Source organism: Perognathus longimembris, chromosome 4 (genome assembly GCF_023159225.1).
Source record: "Perognathus longimembris pacificus isolate PPM17 chromosome 4, ASM2315922v1, whole genome shotgun sequence".
In the NCBI taxonomy this organism is placed as follows: domain Eukaryota; kingdom Metazoa; phylum Chordata; class Mammalia; order Rodentia; family Heteromyidae; genus Perognathus; species Perognathus longimembris.
The window spans coordinates 7,570,809-7,589,361 of record NC_063164.1 but is presented as its reverse complement, the minus strand read 5'-3'; the positions used below and the strand labels follow the sequence as shown (position 1 = coordinate 7,589,361).

Genomic DNA, 18,553 nt, shown 5'->3' with positions numbered 1-18,553 from the left:
CTGATGGACCCGCAGTATAAAGAAATGAAGAGTCAAAGTACTGCCCTTCAAAGTTAGTCTAAGAGTGAGACCACATGGACATAAGAAAAGCTGAGAGACAGAGACATGGCCTGAACTCTTGGACCCAGCTGTGTCTCAGGTGAATCCATCTATGAGCCACTTAGAACAGGAACTGACTCATTCCCTTTTATGCTTAAGCAAGCTCCAGTTCAATACCTGACCTCTGCAATTAAAGAGTCCACCAATACAAATTGTCGATAAATACAAAATGGAGACACCACAGCACTTGCAAGAGGCCTTCCTCATGTTTAAACAATAGAAATGCAGCGTGACATTATCTTTCAAAGACGCGAATCTTGCACTTATTTGAACAACGTAAACCTTAATGATAAAGTACCCAACTGGAAATCCAAAGTTGGTGGCACTGTTCTCAGGTAAGCCAGATCTAAGATAAAGCCATTAGAGCTGCTGCCAAAAGTACATAGCGCCCAAGTCTCAAAAGATGGCCACAAAATGTCCTGTAATGACACTTAATTTGGGGACAAGTGGTCTTATTATGTTACAGAGACATAGAAGTGATCTTCAGCTCTGCACTTTCTGGGCTCCAGTTGTCTCAAATGTGTCGACTTTAAATAGGAGGCTCTATCATACCCAGAGTGTTATCTCTTGGGGCTTTTTTGGGGGGAGAGGGTTACACAAACAGATACAAGAAAGATAATTAGGCTTTTTAAAAAAATCCTAATCTAGAAGTATTTTAAAAGGCAAGAGAAACCCAATCGAGGAGCCTGGAAAAGCCATTGCTCCCAAATGAACAACGTACCCTGCTCATTTTTTTAAAATGTGTTATTCATTCTTAAAGGGAAGTGAATAATGTTGTAGGAAATTAGGGCACTGCCCTTGACAAATTAGACAAAGCTCTGCTTTCTGCATGTGGTGCTTTATGTGTGATCCTAAAATAGAGGCTCTGAATCAAGCCCCATTATGTGGATGGGGTAACCGGCCTTGCCCTGTATAATTTTACAGTTGGCTCTACTTCCTACTCCCATTCAGACATTAATCTCTGACAGTTTAGCAGGCAGGAATTTACATATTTTACCAATTCAAATTGGGTCTATCTCACCTACTGATTCTGTATCCAAAATATGAAGAGTCACTGGAAGGTAAATCCTATATCCCCTTTGAATAAGGTGATTAGAAGACTATCCTCACTTAATTCTAGAAGGAAGGCATTACGATTTTAATCTTTCGTGCATACTTACACTGCGAAAGCTGATTAGAGTGGTCAGTTGTTGCTGATTTAGTAATACTCTAATCAAGCTTCAAAAGTACTGCAAATGTCCTTCAGAAGAGAACTATAGGGATGAATGAGTGAGTGAAGTAGATTAATAGAAAACACAAGTACTCCACATTTTAGTTTGTGCAAAACCACAAAAAACAGTAAACGTTTGATATCCTGCTCATAATCACACTTTTTTTTTTTTTGCTGTGGGGGTAAGAATTAATGAAACTCATTTGCGGTTTTCTGACATTTCTTAGTTCTTAATAAGACATAGTCAGGCCCCAAACATAGGCATGAAAATAATGCTGATATTCTTTTTGTGCACTTCATAATAGGTATTTTACTTTTCTTTTTCATGTGAGCTCTTAGATTTCTGCTTGTAAGTATCTATTCCAACATTTCATAGTAAGAAATAGCACAGAAGCCAAATAAATTTTGTTCAGTAAATAGAAAATGATTTGCATACAAAAATAATGAACAATGAGAGATTAAACAAATCATTTATGTATCAGTAATCATAACCATGTGAGTGAATGAAATAAATTTCTACTCAATTACATTTTGCTTTTATTTAAATATTTCTAATCTATTTGTTGTCCTTTTAAAAAGTAAATCAGAGTTGGATAACATCCCAAAATCTAGGTAGCACATAAAAATGGAAGCATTGAATTTTAAAAATGAAGTTTCAGTGTACTTTATCAACCTAATATTTCAGGAAAAGAGAGAACTATATACATTTTTTATTTATAATATTGCTACAGATCATTCTAGCTAACTATCTTACTCAAAAAAGTTCAGGTTTTATTTTACAGGCCTAAGCAATCATAAATTAAAAGACATGTTCATATCTACCAAAGAGATGGCTATGATTAAAATATTTGAAAATATTCATCTTCACACATCCAAATTTATGCATGAAGTTTTGATTATGGAGGGCTTTGTTTTTTTCTTTCTCAATATCACAGATTCTCTCAGAACGGTATATGAGAGAAACACAAAAATATCTCCATGACCCAGCAGAAAGCAAACAAAAGCTCCCAAGGAAGAAAAAGCTTCAGTCACCCAAACACACAGGTGGCGGTGTTTATGTGAATGTGTGTCCATACATATATGCACATCTCTGCATATGTTAAATATATTCCTGTTCATTTTTAAAACAATAAATAAGCAAATAAATATTACAAATATATGATTTTGTAAAAAAACATGTGATATACACATATGTGTACACATACACACACACACATATATATATAGAGAGAGAGAGAGAGACATTCCTCCTTAGTCATAAGCTCTCCTCTATTCCACCATGCCTGAGTTCTGCAATGAGTTCTGAATCTTGTACATATGATGTTTTTCCTTATACATGTAAAACTGCAAATCTTATAAATTAGGCATGCTAAGAGATTAAGAGTAATAGCTAATAATATAACAGGATGCTTATAACAACATCCTTTCTCAAAAGTATCTCCTTTGAAATGCCTTCTTCTACTTTCCCACTTTCTCGTAATGGAAGCACTGTATCACATTGGTCTGACATGTGTGTATGCACGCAACACTGCTCTTGTGCTGGGGGTCCAAGGCTAAAAAGTAAGAGCACGGAAGTACTGACGCAGATGAGCTGATGGCAGAGACAACTGTGAAGTGACTTGCAAGTGGGCGGTGTGCACAGCCTCAGTGGATGCTTCAGGGTCTGGGTTGAACAGAACAGGAAGGCCGAAGAGTTCAACACAGGGTTCAGAATGCAATGCAACTTAAAATTGACGAACTGCTGAAGTCTCCTATTTAGTATTTTTGGACTCCTGTGGACTATGGGTTACCGAAACTATGGAATATGAAACTACAACTAAGAAGAGACTCCCAGGCTGGGTACTGGTAGCTCACACCTGCAATGCTGGCTACTCAGAAGGATGAAATCTGAGGACTGCAGCTTCAAACCAGTCTTAGCAGGAGAGTCCATGAGACTCTTATATTCAATTAATCACCAAGAAGAGTCAAAAAGTAGAGGTGTGGTTTAAGTGGTAACCTTGAGTGGAAAACTAAGGGACAGCACCTAGGCCCTGAGTTCAAGCCCCAGTACCAGAACACACACACACACACACACACACACACCATTACTGTATGTGTGTGTGCTACAGTATGTTTGAATGTATGTGTATAGTTCATATCAGTAACAGAAGAAATAAGCAAACTCTATTGTAACTCAAGTCGTTTCTGTCATCTTCTAAACGTTTTCTGTGTGTAATAAAAATTTATTTCCCTGTGTTTTTTTAAACTTGTGAGCAGTTGAAAAGTCTTACTAAACTCAGACAGCAAGCTATCAGTCCATGGGCATGTAAGTCCTAAGGGTTCTATGTGATTTGATTCTCAAATTGCATTGTGATAAAACTTCAGATATGAGTAGTACTAAAACCTAATTGTAAATGCATATATAATTAAAATCTGCATTTCTGCTTCTATGGAAAAATCAGAGCTCTGCAGATGCAACCTGCATCCCTTCGAGAAAACAATTAGTTCTCTTTGTCACCACGACCCCTCGTGACCTGGGGCTTGACTCTGCCACAGACCGTGGGCTCCTCTTGTCCCCAGTGAAGGCTTTGCCTTCCATGATAAGCTTCAGTAGCTTTTTTAATAGTCACGTTATGTCTTCCCAGATTCATATGATTCATTACTTGGGTGACTCTTACAGGTGCTTGAATTTGCAATTCCTGATATATTCTGGATATAAAGTCATGAATACGAGGAGCACAGGATAAAATGTTCATTCACTCATAAAACTATTCAAATAAAAGTGAATTAAATCAAACCTACAGTTACATTATTAAAAGTCAACCAAGCAATTACCAGTGGATGATAGAGAGAAGTTACGTTATAAATAGGTGACACATCTGTCTGCCATTACCTCAATAAGGGTAAAATCTCTTCTCCAAGGAGCCCATTTCCACTTGGCCCTGGTGGTATTGAACTGGATAGAATTTAACTTCTAGATATTAGTATGTTTTTTCTTTCTCCTTTCAGTCAGTGTGAATGAAATGGAAGCAGAATAACCTTTACTGTTCTTTGTGTTTTGTTTGTTTGGGGGGGGGATATTTGTTTGTAGACAGAACCTTAATAAATAGTCTAAGGTAACCTCAAACTTCTAATCTTCCTGTCTCAGTCTCCCAAGAACTGGGGTTACCATCTGTGCACCACAACCCCCCAATTCAGAATGAGCCTCACTTTAAACAACCAAATAAACTTGGAAAGTAAATGAAACAAGAGTTTATGAGGCACCAGCTATTCATGATGAAGGACCACAGTCCCTGAGAGAGGTAAAACAAAAGAAGTCGGCTGTGTCTACATCAGACCAACTTCCTTCCTTGAAAGAGTGCTCAGCATTAGTGCCAGGAAGAGAAATAAGCAGAGTCCCTGAGCTACAGCAGAAATGACCAGAACTGCACAGACATGACTCCATAGCTCTTCTGAGGGTCTTCTTAAATGTCCATCTGAGAACTAAGTACAACATATAAAAGAGAAAAGTTAACTACTGGGAGGGGGCAAGTGGACAAGGATGGGGTTGTTGGGGAGGGGGGTACTGTCCTGCTGGGAACCTGTTATTAGTGACCAGAGTTCCATTACTCACACCTAGCCCCATTACCAACTCCCTGCCCACAACAGCCATACTGGAAAACCTCATGAGGAACTGGATAGCGCGTCTTCACAAGGGCACTGGAAGAGGAGTGAAGAAGGCCCAGCCTCCATGGTGAGGGGCAATCAGGACGAGATTAACATGGCTCTGGTCTCACTTACAAATACTTCCAAGTAATTAATGGGATACAACAACCAAGAAGTTGAGAAATGTTTATAGGAATGGGCAAATACCAAAATAAATGTCAAAATGTCTAACATTCATGAAAAAAAAATCACTGGACATGAACAAAAAAAAGGGAAAGGATAAACAGAACCCCAGATTAACAGAGATGTTATGATGACCTGGTAATGGCACAAATACCGGGTTCTCTATGTTTAGTACTGCATAGGAGGACTTACACTGCAAAAAGGCACCCGACTGGAGAGGAAAAAGCAAAATGTGATCACCCAATACCAATCTGTGCATAAATCTAACATAAGGAAGAAAACACCTGTTTTGGTTAAATTAAAGCATTTATCAAGGCTGAAGCACACAGACCAATATACAGAACTCTGCTGGCTTTTCTATAGTCCAACAATAGAAAATTGACAATAATGTTACATGTTTATAAAAGACCTCTTCATACCAGCTATGTTTTTTAATAGTGCCATGCAGGAAACAATGCAGATGTTCCTTGTCAGCTGGACAAATTCCATATCTGAGGGATCTCTGGGTGGAGTAGGTTTGATTGTTGTCTCTTCTCTTCTTTTTCTTCCTTTCTTTTTTTTTTTTTTTTTTGTTATTCGTGGGTCTTGAACTCAGGGCATGAGTGATCCCGAGATTTTTTTTTCCCCCTCAAGGCTAGCTTTTGAGCACTTTTGAGACACAGCGCCACTTCATTTTTAGGTGGTTAGCTGTAATTAAGAGTCATGGGGGGCTGGGGATATAGCCTAGTGGCAAGAGTGCCTGCCTTGGATACACGAGGCCCTAGGTTCGATTCCCCAGCACCACATATACAGAAAACGGCCAGAAGCGGCGCTGTGGCTCAAGTGGCGGAGTGCTAGCCTTGAGCGGGAAGAAGCCAGGGACAGTGCTCAGGCCCTGAGTCCAAGGCCCAGGACTGGCCAAAAAAAAAAAAAAAAAAGAGCCATGGGCTATTCTGTTTCAGCTGGCTTTGAACTGTGATCCTCAGATCTCAGCCCCCTGAGTAACTAGAACTACAGGCGTGAACCTCCAGCATCCAGGTATTTGTCTCGGAAATACATTTTCTTCTTTCTTTTTCTTTTCCTTTCTGTGTGTGTGTGTGTGTGTGTGAGAGAGAGAGAGAGAGAGAGACAGACAGACACAGACAGACAGACAGAGACAGAGACAGAAGGAGGGAGGTTGGAAAGGAAAGGGAGAGAAAATGAGAGAAAGGGAGGGAGGGAGGAAACAAATTCTCCTTGGCTATCCAGCTACCATCTACTCTATGCTCTCAGGCTAGCCCACAACTGAGCTTTAAAATTAGTTCATGGTAGTTGAAGTTTTCATATCCTCTTGTATTTGAGACTATCGTGACCCCATGTTCTGTCTCAGATGAGACAGACAGGTCTCTCTCTCTCTCTCTCTCTCTCTCTCTCTCTCTCTCTCTCTCTCTCTCTTTCTCTCTCTCTCCCTGTCTGTCTCTGCCTGCATTCCATTTATCTCAGGATAGGTAGGTGCACTATGACCTTCCCCAACTCTTAGGCTCAAGAGACATCATAATTTCATAAATTAACTGGATTTGTTGATAGACATAGTTCCTCTAGTTTTTTCATGCTACACAGAAGGCAATAGTAAAAACTCCCAATTTTAATCAGTGCATTGAGGAATTGTGCCTGAAAGGCATGAATAAAATGTTCTTAAGTGCGCGTTAGCATAATCTATCATTTCCTCTAAATCTTGTCTTTTTCTGACTCAGATATTTATATCCTCCTAGATGCTGGCTACTGGTTAGTTCCCGTCTTCCTTCTCCAACACCTCTACACACACACACACACACACACACACACACACACACACACACACACACCAGCCCTATCCTGCCTCATGAATCACTGTGGAAACACAGGCTCTGCAACTCTCTCCAGGGCAAATCCAGATTTATAGAGTATTAAGAAGAACAGCAGCCTTCCAAATAATTTAACTCCACTCCCTCAGTCCACAAGTGGAGAAACTAAAGCTCAGAGAGGCTGAGGACATTCAACACTAAAAGCTTCAAAGAAAACATAGCTCAGACCCCCAGTCATGTGATAACTGGCCGAGTCCCTGGCCAGAATGCCACTCTTCGGCACATCTGCCATTGCTGTCTAGAGTAGACACAGGGCTGCCTCACCGTCCTTTGCAACTCCATATTGGACATAGTTTTGTAATCAATATCATCACCATACCAGGAGATGAAAAGCTTAGAAACTAAAAATTCTAAGTTGATTCACTCGTGGGAGTATTTGAATTTGGCCATGGTATGTATGCTATCCAAAACTTGTCCTTGCCCTAAAACAGAGCTATAACGGCAGGTGTCTGTATAACTGCCTGCCGTGAGAGAAAGAGTGTGAGAGAGTGACGGAGAGGAAGACCCAGAGAGAAATCACACCTATTACCAAGTGCCAGGGAGGAGGCTCGATTCACCTCATTTGCATATCCAATAACAGTCTGTGAGGAAAGTAGGACAGATCCATTCTCAGGCACTGAGAGCAGAGTCCAGATTCTCTTAATTTCCTGCGACATCACCCCCCCACGCACACCATAATGAACACTACATACCTGGAAATGTAGCTGGCATATGTCTACCCAACACACACACACACACACACACACACACACACACACACACACACACACAGAGAGAGAGAGAGAGAAAACCCTTTCTTCTCCCACCCCTCCAATTCTATTAAATCTAGGCAAGGACTTTAAAAATACCTGAAAACACATTAACAGGACAGGGCTGACTTGCAGGCTATGGATTGCATGTGATTTTTCCCCCTCTTTCTTTTTGCTGCATTTCTGGTTGCTAGTTTGAACGTGTTTCCATTTTAAAAGCTAAATGTGCATGAGTTTTATGTGGAACATGACAGGAGGTATTCATAATGACAGAAGAGTTGAGGAATGGGTGGGGCACGTGCCCATGATGTTCTTCCATACAGGACATTCCATAGTGCATCCAAGGAAGCCTTGGGAAACGTGAGCAAGGGCCAATGCCAGGAGAAGCAACTGAGTTCCCTTCTTCCTCCAAAGGAAGATGGGAGGGCACCGAGTGGAGAAGAGAAGCAAAACACAGTGAACACACTTTCTTAAAAGAGAGAAAAAGAAAAGGAAGGAGAAATGGCACCAAGGCTTAGGTCTATTATCCTAACTACTCAGCAGGCTGAGAATTGAGCATCATGGTTCCAAGCCAGCCTGGGCAAAGAAGTCTGTGAGACTTTTACCTTGAATGAACCACCCAACACAACCAGAAGTGGAGCTGTAGCTCAAGTGGTAGAGCAGCAGCCTGGAGCAAAAAAAAAAAAAAAAAAAAGCTTAGGGGCAGCACAGAAGCCCTGAGTTCAAGCCCCAGTACTGGCAAAAAATAATTGAATCTTTAAAAAAAAAAACTATGTAAAACTTGGAAGCCAGATCACATATTATGAGGCCATGGTTCCAAGTATTATTTCTCACCTCTTTCCCTCCAGGACGCAATCACCAGCAGAACCACAAAGGCACCTCCCCCTTCCCACTCTGAACTGAGGTGCTGATATTACACTGTGGGTGAACACCCTGCTCCTGAGAACACAACACCTAGCACATACATGTTATAAACACCCACACCTGCTTGTTCATTGCATTTCTTCTAGACAAACTTCCTGTAAGAGTCTCTGTTTTTATTAATGCAGGAATGAACATCATTTTGGCAGGTTGGAAGCAAACTAAAAATAATTACATCCTCTGGCTTTCAGTGGTCAGGAAGGTGACACGAGAAAGCTTTGACGGGTGAAATTCACTTTGGGAATGACTCAGTGCACAGCCTTGCTCTACAAAGTCTTCTGTAGAGGACAGAGAAATTAATTGCTAGACATAAAACCTTTAGGAGACTTCTTCTGAAAAGAGTAACATTAGCCAAGCACGGTGGCTCAGAGCTGTAACCCTAGCTACTCAGAAGGTTGAGATCTAAGGATCCTTGTTCAAAGCCAGCTCAGGTTAAAAAAAAAAAAAAGAGTCTGTAAGCCTCTCATCTCTATTTAACTATCAAAAAGACAGAAGTGGAGCTATAGATCAGTACAGAGCAGCAACCTCAAGCAAAAACAATGTCTCCAAACTATACACAAATTCTCAAACACTGCTTTCAAAGTGAGTCACACTACTCTGAACCTCACTTCCACTGGTTGGAAAGACTGTGGTCTTTAGTGGTCCTAGCTCTTGCAGCATTCAAAAATTCATCTACAGATTGCTTTAACAATGTGTCTGGTCCAAACATACAAATATCCACCCAGGAAGGAGAATGCTCATTACTCTCAGAGGAGTGGCCACAGCGGAGACCACTGAAAGCTCACAAATTCCCCAAGACCATTTGGGCTCCTGCAACTACAGCAGCTCAGGGAGCAGCACCCAAGAAATGCAGTCTCCTACCCCATCTCACCAAACTGCAGTGGGAGGACAGCACATGCTGGAAGAGCTCAGACCCCATGGTGGAGGAAAATGACTCTCTTTTAGGTAACAGCAGAAAAAAGCCTGAAGAAGACGATAATTAGTACAGGTTTAGGCAAGTCACAGCAGAGCATCACAAGGCCCAATAGCTATACCCTTATGAACACATAAGATGATGCTAAGTGAAATGAACTCCATGTTATGGAAACAATTGTAACTACTTTCAACGTCCTATGTGTATCTGTAGCTTCTATTATTGATGATGTTCTTGTATCACCTTTCTGTGGTTGTACCTAACTATCTCTGTAATCTTATCTGAGTATATTGGAAACCGTGTATACTGGTATTGGGAGTAGGAAATTGAAAGGGAATACCAAATTTGAGAGACACAGGGTAAAAAAAGACAAACAACTACAAAAGCAATACTTGCAAAACTGTTTGGTGTAAGTGAACTGAACACCTCCGTGTGGGGGGGGGGAGGGAAAGGGGGAGGAGGGAGGGGGGTATGAGGGACAAGGTAACAAACTGTACAAGAAATGTATCCAGTGCCTAACGTATGAAACTGTAACCTTTCTGTACATCAGTTTGATAATAAAAATTTGAAAAGAAAAAAAAAAGCCTGAAGAAGAAGCTCTTGGCCCTCATCCCCCAACGGTTTAAGAGTGGAATGTGCCACAAGAACCAACAGGCAAATATAAAACATCAGTAAATGCAGTGTGCATAAGAATGCACACAAAAAAAAGGAAGGAGATGGATGAGAACTATTTGGAAACATCTTTAGCAAAGAAAAGAAAGGAATGAAGAAAGGGAGGGTAGTGGGGGAGAGAAAGTTCTACTTCCCCTGAGCTGCTGTAATAGGATACCAATCTAGGTAGTTTGAAGCAAATGTGTTTCCTGAGGCTCAAGAGCCTAGAAATGTGGCCTCAGCTGTCAGCAGGGCCACATTCTCTGGTGTCTCTCTAGAACAGCTTCTCTGCCTCTCCAAGTTTCTGGTGTCCCTCAACAGCCCTTGGCTTGTGGCTACATCACAGTTTTCTCTGTGTGTTTATCATCTTCTTCCCTCTGTGTTTCTGGTTCTGTGTCCATATTTCTTTATGTAAGGGCAGCTTTATATTGGGTTAGGACTCAGGCTAATGACCTCACTTTAAATTGATTCTCTTTTGAATAATTCTGCTGTTAAATACATCGATGCGGTGGGAGTTAGAATCTCATCCTTCCGGGGGCGGAGGGGGGGGGGCGGGTAGAGTCACAATTCAGCTCACAACAGAAAAAGAAGTCACCCCACCCACCTGAGCACAGACACTTCAGTGACCTCCACTCATCTACATTACCAGCTTTCATTGCACCTCAACCCAACAAAGTCTAAATGTCTCAGGCCTAAGTGCTAACAGCAGTAAGCAGGAATTGGTCTGGGCGGTCTGAACTCTTAGACTTGGACTTGTCTCTAGGCTGCAGGATCACAGTGGCTTGAAGCCATTGGCATCAACACAATCCATCACAAGCAACTTTACCTTGTGGTTGGATGGTATGTTTTCTAAGAGTTTGTGAAGTCTAACAGCACTGACAGGTGTCAGCTTTAATTACCAGCTTGTGCTTTTCCTTGCTGCGATCTAATCTCTGTTGAATTAACAGAATGAAGAACACACCTTTTAAATCCCAGGGCTGGTTTATCCAATCATTTATTTATCAGTCTTATATTTACAGAGACACTCCACTGTGTACACAGTGCTAAATAAGGCAGACGCCTTTCCTGTTTTCATGAGGCTGAACTTTAACTAGGGATACCGACACAAAGAAAGAAATGGCTCCATTTCCAAAGAAGGACCATTTATTACTTTTCCTCAGAGTGTATTTTATTTTTGTATTTTTATGAATGTATGTTAGTTATTCAATGTTAGTTATGAATGTATGTTAGTTAGTTAGATTTTCATTGTGACATCTCCATACATGAATACAACATACCTCCATGGATCACTCACCCCTTCGTTTACCTTCCCCTCCTCTGTTCTTCAAATAATTAAAGTGGGTGGCAGTGGTGTTGTCACACATGCATATGACGTATTTGAGTGTATTCACCTTCATTCACCCTCTAGGTTGGCTGTCCCTCTAACCTCTGCCTCCCACCCCCACCAGAACCTATTCTACTTTCCTGTCATTAGAGTGTGTGGGGGGGTGGGGTATTAAGAGGACAAGTTAAAATCATAAAATGCAATGGAAACCTAGAGCCAATACTGTTATTGGTGACCTGCCCTTATCCCTGGGATCGCTCCACTCCGGAGTGACCCCAGATCTTCCAAAGCCACAGAAGGAAGGCATGACAGAGTTAAAGCATACATCCTCCAGCCCCCTTGGCCCTGTATGTGGTCTAACTCCCAGTTAGGGGAAGGGGGAGCTGAAGGGCTGCTTACATTTCAGAGAATGTCTCTAAGGATTAAGTTCTTCTAGGATCCCTGTGGTGGTGGGCTTAAGACTACTGTCTTCATGGGCTTCCCACCCCACCCACCCCCGGCCCCTGATCGGTATTGGTGTTTCCTGTACTGAAAAATCACCTCCTGCACTTTATTCCTCATCTCAAAGTCCATTTCTGGAACCCTTCCCTCCAACTAAGACAAAACCCAATGTCCTTAAGTCCATTCATTTTACTTCAATCCACTAAACGTTGGTCATGGGCATTCTACTGGTATGTCACATGTGAACCCAGCAGCTCATGGTCAGGTATGATAGGAACAAAAGGAGGCATCTTATAACCCACTGAAATGCATTGTGGGTGGACAAATGAAGCTACTACAAGGGTCTGACGTTTGACTACTCAGCTTGGGCTGGGTTAAGATGTATGGAAGACAGTGCCACACATCTGGTCTGAAAGTGAAGTATTGTTTCTTAAGCTTTCTTACATTTCCGAGCCTCTCTCAACATTCCCCACAACTGCTTTCCTCCACCTATGAAATTGTAATCCCACAATTATACAGTATATCTGATTCCAGTCAAAAGTATAGATGCTCACGTTATGATTTCTAAGATTTTTTTTTGTTGTTCTCTACCCATACCCAAGAGCCAACTTGGGCTTCCACAAAGTCTTGAAATCTGGTCATCATGATTAAGGAAGCGTAAAGAGTCAGAAAAGAGGCATAGTGGAGAGGAAATGGAATTAGCCTAGCTTGTCTCCTTGCTATTCATCAATGCCAACTTACCAGCCACATGACGCTGCCATTTTGACGTAGATAGTTAAATGTCATTTGAGGTGCTTCAGGTGCCCCCGCAGAGCCCTATCCAAATTGCAGATTTGTGAACAGAATACATGATTGCTGATATGAACAGCTAATTTTGAGCATTTTTTGTGACGGCAATAAATAACCAAACATGGAGCTTGTAAGTCCTTCTTAAAGCTAGCCGCAGCACAGCAAGCCCACCGCATACACACATCCTAGTCTGAACCAGGCTTTCCCCACTGCCTTTGACTGTGCTCTGGAGCAAGACACTTGGTAAACAGAGAGTTCTTCAGTGACTGCGTCATTAATTAGGGCCATAAGGTCCTAGTTTCTGGCCCAATATAATTTTTAAGCAAAACTGGTCTTGTTAATGAACCAGTTACCTTGTAAACAACAACAACCATGAGTCTCCCTGAACAAAATGATTATATTTCAGAGAAGCATGAAAACACTTACTAAATATATTTAGATAATAAAATAAACAGAGGCCCAAATGAAAGTTTAGAGTGGAACACTTCAGATCAGAACTAAGTGAAAATATTTCAAATGTGAATAGAGTAAGCAAGCCACCCACCACTATCCACATACACAATCCAAGAGAGGAATAAATAAATGTTTCCTACATATGTGCACACCCCCACACACCCCAACACACACACACACACACACACACACACACTGTACCACACTAATCCCTTAAGAAGACCACTGATTTTAAGCAAATTATCTTTTGCTCTAAAATGCACATTTCTCATCATTTTTCGACTTTCAACCCAAAATTGACTTAACGTATGGGTCACCCATGTTTAGCACTAATAGGAAAATTATTTTAATAGCATTAATAAACTTTTCTGTATTTGCAGCCGCAAAGGTAAGTATGGGAAGTGAGATGCAATTTCGCATCCTCTGTCAGCTCCCACAGGACATTCAGTACAAGGGGAATTGTGTGACTGGTTAAGACAGATTTCACCATCCCACTATCTGACTTCCATCTTCTGCCCAAGCGCAACCCAAGCGGCCCACACTGGTTCCCAACAGTGACATCTATCAAAGCAATAAATTCAAAACAGGTGCAGAACCCACATGTAAACTCAGAACATTTTTTTTCCTCCATTGCCTTCAACACGCTCATAAAAAAAAACCCAGATTTCTAAAGTTTAGTCCAAAATTTCTACAACCTTAAAAAAAAAAAAGCAATTAGCAAATTAAAGTACAAACAAGAAAGATACAGAAACTTGACTCTCTCCCAATGAGTGGACTTGGTAAACAACCCTCCAGGCCGCATCCAAAGGAACATTAATTCGTTCCACTTGACTCAGTACTGCCCAGCCTTGCCTGGGCTCACATTCATACTCCCTGCCTGACTTTGCCCTGGGGCCACATGATTTTCAATCCCTAGATTCAGTACATATTCCCTAATCTACTTTCACTATACGTCATTTCTATTAAGTAACCACATCCTGAAACTCAAAAAAAAAAAACAAACAAAAAAACAAAAACCATTCTGGCAAATTCCTAAAAAACTGTACTTACCACAGGGAGTGCTAATAACTCTCAATAATATATGATTGTTTTCTCTAAAGTCTACAGATTAATCATGTTTAATTTCCACGGGTCTTAATGGATGGCAACAATGATTGTGTCACCCATTGTTATTGTTATCTGTCATTTCTATGCTTTCTCCATTATGCAGTTTACAAAAGAAATCCCTGTCTATTATGATCCAGAAAGAACCCACAAGTAAGTTAGGAATACATTGAGAAACTGTGACTTCCCACACAGCAGCTGGCCTCGAATCCTGACTCCATCCAAGCAGGATCGCTTAACCCTGGAGTTCACTGAACTCCCAGAGTCCCAGGCAGCCATCTGTAGAGGAGGATATGACAGTATCTCCTCTTGGTGGGACTGCCCTCTAGGTGAACTAAGAAGAGCAAGAAGTTCTGGGCAAGACCTTTGACCTGAGTCATAATTAGGATGTGAATCATTACTACAGGATTGATGACATTTAGTACTGAAATGATTACTGTCATTTTCTCTTTTTCTTCCTTTGCTTTTGCTTTGTTTTGTCATCATCTTGGCTTTTCCCAGTGTCTCAATTCTTCATGGTGTTTTTTTTCTCTTCCTCTTCTTCTTGGACGGATTTTTAATGATCTCCTTCTTTCATCTTTCTCATCTTACCAAGTGATCTATGTCATGTGTGACCTATTTTCTAATGGATGAGTTCCACAGGTTATTATAATTGACTTCTGATGAAGGAAAGATAAGTATAAAGAGAAGTTGATCAGAATGATGGAGGGAAGGACCATTCAATGAAACCTCTGACATCTTATTACCACCATTGTTATCACCACCATTGCTGCTGTCTTGGCTAGCTTTTATTGAGCTATGTCTTCAGTGCTATTTGAAGTGCACTGACTCAAGAAATGGTGACCCCAACCCTTTAAGGAACAGGCTACAATTAAATCACTTTGGAGGGATCAAAATTAAGAGATAAATGGGGTTAAGTACCATCCTGCATGCATGCAGCTCAGAATCAAAATGCCCCAATCTAGGGTAATTGTCTTCTCCCAGATCCCTCTCCATAAAACATGTCATCACTTCAGGGTGCTCATCAGCCTTAGCACCAACCTGTGGCCTAAATCAGAGACCATGTCTGCATCTTCCCTTAATCTCTCAAACCGCATAGTCACTGAAATCCAAAGAGTAAGCCACTGATCCATTGTTATGTTTTGATTTTAACAGAAGAGGAGAAAAAAATGTACAGAATCAAAGATGGCTCTCTACCATCAGGAAAGAGACCACAGCAGAACCACATTAAAGTGGAGAAAGCTGGTCATGTGGGTGGCTCAATATAAGTGAGCCATCTCCTACATGGTGTCCCTTTAACTATCACATTTTCTAGCACAAAACAGTGATCAGATCACTTCAAATGGCTTTTTGGCTGGGTGTAGTGCCTCACATTTATAATCCTTGCTACTCAGAAAGTGCAGATAGAGTGTTTTGTGGTTCTAAGGCCAGCCCAAACAAAATGTTTCCTAAGACCTTCCATCTCAATCAACAAAAGCTAGGCATGGTGACAGGTGTTTATTACCCCAGCTCCATCAGGAAGCATAAGTAAGAGCTTCAAGATCCAGGCTGGGCTCAAGAAAAATGCATGACACTATCTCAAAAATAACCACAGCACAAAGGGCTAGAGGCATGGCTAGATAGGCAGTATGGCACCTGCCTAGAAAGCACATAGACCCAGGATTGTATACAAAAGTATTTTCTATATTTTAGGGAAAAAGCGCAACTAAAAATTATTTTGTTGAGGTTTACCCTATTTTCCCACCTGGAAACTTCATGACAAACATATCTTTTTCATTTATTGTAACCTTCCCAAATTGTATCTTAAATTCCATGGTTCATGTTCTTTATTAGAACACAATGAGTCCTTCCACATGGACAGATGTTTATTAATTTTATTCACTTAAGTGTCATTTTTTATTCATATCCAAGTTATCCAAGTTGAAATATTTTTTTTCCATTTCAGCATCAAAAATAAAAAAGCCAGATTATGCTGTTGAGAACATTCATGATAAAGTAGTTCAGAGGAGGAAAGGATCTCTTGTGGTTTGGAAAAAGCAGAAAAACCTGAAAGGAGAAGTGAGAAAGCCCATGTGGACCGGAAGGGAGGGAGGATGGAGGGAGGGAGGCAGGGACACATGCTGGTCACATCAAGGTGACCTCTGACTCTACTGCACATCCTAACCCAAAGCTGGATGGACTCTCTCAGATGTAAAGCCAGACTAGTGAATGAACTACTGGCTCATTCACTGCTCACCCTCTGGTTTGCAGTTTTCTGGAAACAGAGGATGAAAAATCTCAATCCCCTCTGAGCCTCGTCCATTAGCACATCCCCAGGTGTCTCTCAGAACGAGGCTTTGTGCCTTCTCTGTTCACAAGAAAAGGCTTGCCAGTGCTGGGATTCCCATCAGCAAAGCCAAAGAAGAGAAACTGGCCAAGAAATGCTCTGTCCTTGCAGACAGAGTTCCACGAGAGGACCCTGAGGGCTCCCATTGGTCCTACTGAGACTTCCGAAGAGGCAGAGCCTGTTCGCTTCTGCTCCCTTGCAAGAAAGATATAAACAAATGTCTGGGCTCCTACAGCTGCTCATCTTATGCCTCATTAGGAAAATGCTTCGCATCCAAAACCGTAAAGCCAATTTGTAAAAGTTTTTAAAAATGGAGTAATGAGTAGAAAAAATACCAAAAAAGTTAAAGAGCAGTTGGTGTGGAGACTACTGAAAAGGAAGTCTTACATGAACAACATCTTTAAATTTTCATGTCATTTGTAAAGAGATGGATAGCATCCATTCAAAAACAAGGACCTGTTCTCATTACTAACCTATTAGAAATTGTATTTTTCCTTTAACGCAGCCTTCTAATAAAACTCAATCATGCAAAGATTCCAGGCATTTTTTTTTTTAACTCTCCTAAATGCAAAGGTCGCTGAATACAAAGTAAATGCCAGATTTTATCTGGCTGCATGGAACACAGTCTGCTGAGCTGATTTAAGCAAAGACAGCTGCGTGTAGGTCATTTGTTTGTCCTGGAGTTAGCCCTGAACTGAGCAGCAGAAAGCAACAAAAGAGGCTAGATTCTCCTTGGACACAAGGCCCTTTCTTCAGAAACAAGCCAATCCGCATAGACTCACCTTGTCTTTTTTCTGTCCAACAGAGCCACACACAGGCACCACTTATACGTGCGCATTGCACACACACACACACACGCAGACACACACACACACATACACACTCACTGTAAAGCCAAATCTGCATTCCAACACACTCCCCTGGTCCAAGGGACTGACTGGATCTCCTGTAGTTCAAACAAACGCACTGGTTTTGTAAGCCCTTTGTACACAGGCTTCAAACCTGATGTCCCCTTTGTCTTTTAAAATCTCTGCTTTCTCAATATCTGCAAAACCTTCAAATGATCTACTTTTTTATGCTAGAGTTCCAAAGTGATGGATAAAAGAGAGTGGCTCATCTCATTGAAGATTATATTATACTCAATATAGTTTCAAGTATTATAAATGTTGTGGTTTCTTGGAAATAATGCATCTAAGATGCATACTCTTTGTGCATAGAGATGGCACAAGGTAACTAACTGTTGCCTAATAAATATATGCTAACATTGTGTTTCCAGTGTGAATGAAGGAAGCATTAGCAAATGGGGGTTTGTTGTCTCAAAAAGGTCAATATAACCAAGAGAAAGATTTTAAGCCTTTAGTGTGCTCCAGATTTACAGCAACAGCATCACCTGGGAACTCACTGGAAATGCATCCAATAAGAAACCTGTGGATAAAACAAGTTCCCCAAATGATTCTGATTTGTCCTCACATTTGACAACCACGGGACTAGTGGGAGGACCTTGAAAGTCAGCCTGTTAACAGTCAAGGCCAGGCAGTGGCAGAAAGCAAGCTTGTTTTTTTGAGAACCAGTAAGGAGTGTGGTGTGTCTGAAATACACAATAACAAAAGGCTAAGAGTAGAAGCTGATACTAGAGGAAAAATGTAGATATGAATCAGATCGTAAGATAATACACAATGTCCTGCAATCCTGCAGATCCTAGGAGACCAAAAAGTGAATGTGAGAAGGGCGCATACTGTACAATTCCTACTATATGACACTCTGAGAAACTGAAAACTATGGAGAATAACAATGACAAGTGGTAGCCAGAGGTTAAGAGGGAGACAAGTGGGAATAAGTGAAGAGCAAAGCATTTCTAGGGAAACGAGACTAGTTAGTATGATACTAGGATGATAGACACCTGT

At 41.1% G+C, this 18,553-nt stretch overlaps 1 protein-coding gene across 3 annotated transcripts in view; it reads right to left on the bottom strand.

Annotated features, from left to right (window-relative positions):
• Pid1 (phosphotyrosine interaction domain containing 1) overlaps positions 1-18,553 on the bottom strand; it is a 219,983-nt gene that overhangs the window by 118,271 nt on the left and 83,159 nt on the right. Inside the window, exon 1 of one of the 3 annotated variants that reach the window (XM_048344597.1) lies at positions 1,260-1,329. The exons of the other annotated variants lie outside the window; for them this stretch is intronic. The gene's annotated coding sequence lies outside the window, so the exon portion shown is untranslated. Of the gene's footprint in view, positions 1-1,259; positions 1,330-18,553 lie in introns of those variants that run through there. 3 annotated transcript variants of the gene reach the window in all.